This window comes from Chrysochloris asiatica, unplaced genomic scaffold, assembly GCF_000296735.1.
Source record: "Chrysochloris asiatica unplaced genomic scaffold, ChrAsi1.0 scaffold00480, whole genome shotgun sequence".
NCBI lineage: Eukaryota > Metazoa > Chordata > Mammalia > Afrosoricida > Chrysochloridae > Chrysochloris > Chrysochloris asiatica.
In genome coordinates, this window is record NW_006408998.1 from 742,702 (window position 1) to 744,333 (window position 1,632).

The window sequence follows — 1,632 nt, forward strand, 5'->3', positions numbered from 1 at the left end:
CATGACACCTAACAATAACAAAACACAACAAAGAATACTTGCAGTAAAGAAAAGTAACAAATATAGACTTTTGAGCAGAATAAACAAGTTGCAATATATTATACATGTCTTACAAATACTAATCACTGTTTTTATTTTCATTTTATTTTCCTGAATATTTGACAAATACCTTGCATCAAAACTTTTTCTTTTTTAAAAAAAAATATTTTTGATATATTAAAGTTGAAACACCTTTTCATAAGTAAGATGTTTATCTTTACCCTGTATAGATCTTTTTGCTTTGATTTAATTACATGAATTATAGTCTAATTACAATATACATAGTTCAGTGTGGTATTTTAAGTCAAATTTTTATTAATATTTGTTTGAATAATAATTTCTATAACCATCATGATTTTAAAAGGATCATAGTTTATTATTTGGTGGAGAAATTGAATAATAGTTGTATTAACTGGTTTTACCTGTAAGCATAAGGATAGTGTCCGTTACAGATAATGATGTATTTCAGGATAGATCTTAAAGTGCTTTTTGTTTGGTGATGAATGCAAAGTCATTCCTTTTCAGATAATCACTCTATGTAAAGTACACCGTATGATTGTCCTATTCAAAATAGCAATACTAGTCCGTTTGAGCTCACCAGTGCTTGGGATATTAATCTTTATAAGTTTCATTTCACTTTTGATCACTTCCATAATCTTAGATTCACATGCCATACAATCCATGTTCTGGTTATTAATGGATGTTTACATCTGTTTCTTCCTATATTCAGCTGTTTCCTGTCAACAAATAAAGGTCCAGATCATTTTATTTTATCCATGTCATTAAGGTCATATCTACTTAAGGAGGCTGACTTTTCCAAGTCTTAATTTGAATGCCTTCCACCAGAAAGATTTATTTTCTGACACTATGTTGTTGTTATTAGGTGCCATCAAGTCTGTATCAACTCATAGCAACCATGTGCACAACAGAATGAAACACTGACAAGGTCTATGCCAACCTCACAATTGTTGTTACATTTCAGCTCATTGCTGATACAGCTATGCACATCCATTTCGTTGGGGGCCTTCCTCTTTTTCTCTGACACTCCATTTTACCAAACATGAAATCCTTCTTCAGGGACTGATCCCTCCTAATGTTATGTAAGAAATCTAAGAGATAAAGTCTGGCCATCCTGACTTCCTGGGAGCATTCTTGCTGTACTTTTTCTAACACAGATTTTTAATTTTAATGGTACTTATAATATTCTCCACCAACTCCATAGCTCAAATGCATCAATTCTTTTACAGTCTTCCTTATTCACTATCCAACTTTAAAATGCCCGTGAGACTATTGGAAATTCCATCGCTTGGCTCAGGCACACCTTAGTCCTCAAGCTGGTTTCTTTGCTTTTGAACACTTTAAAGAGATCTTGTGCAGCAGATTAGCCTAAAGCAATGCATTGTTTGATTTCTTGGCTGCTGTTTCCATGAGTGTTGATGGTTGATCCAAGCAAATGAATTCTTTAACAACTTCAGTATTCCTTATTCACTGTCCAGCTTTCAAATGCTATGAGGTTATTGAAAATACCAAAGATGTCAGCTTGAGGACTATGGTGTGCCTGACCCAAGCCATGGTATTTTCATTAACCTCATA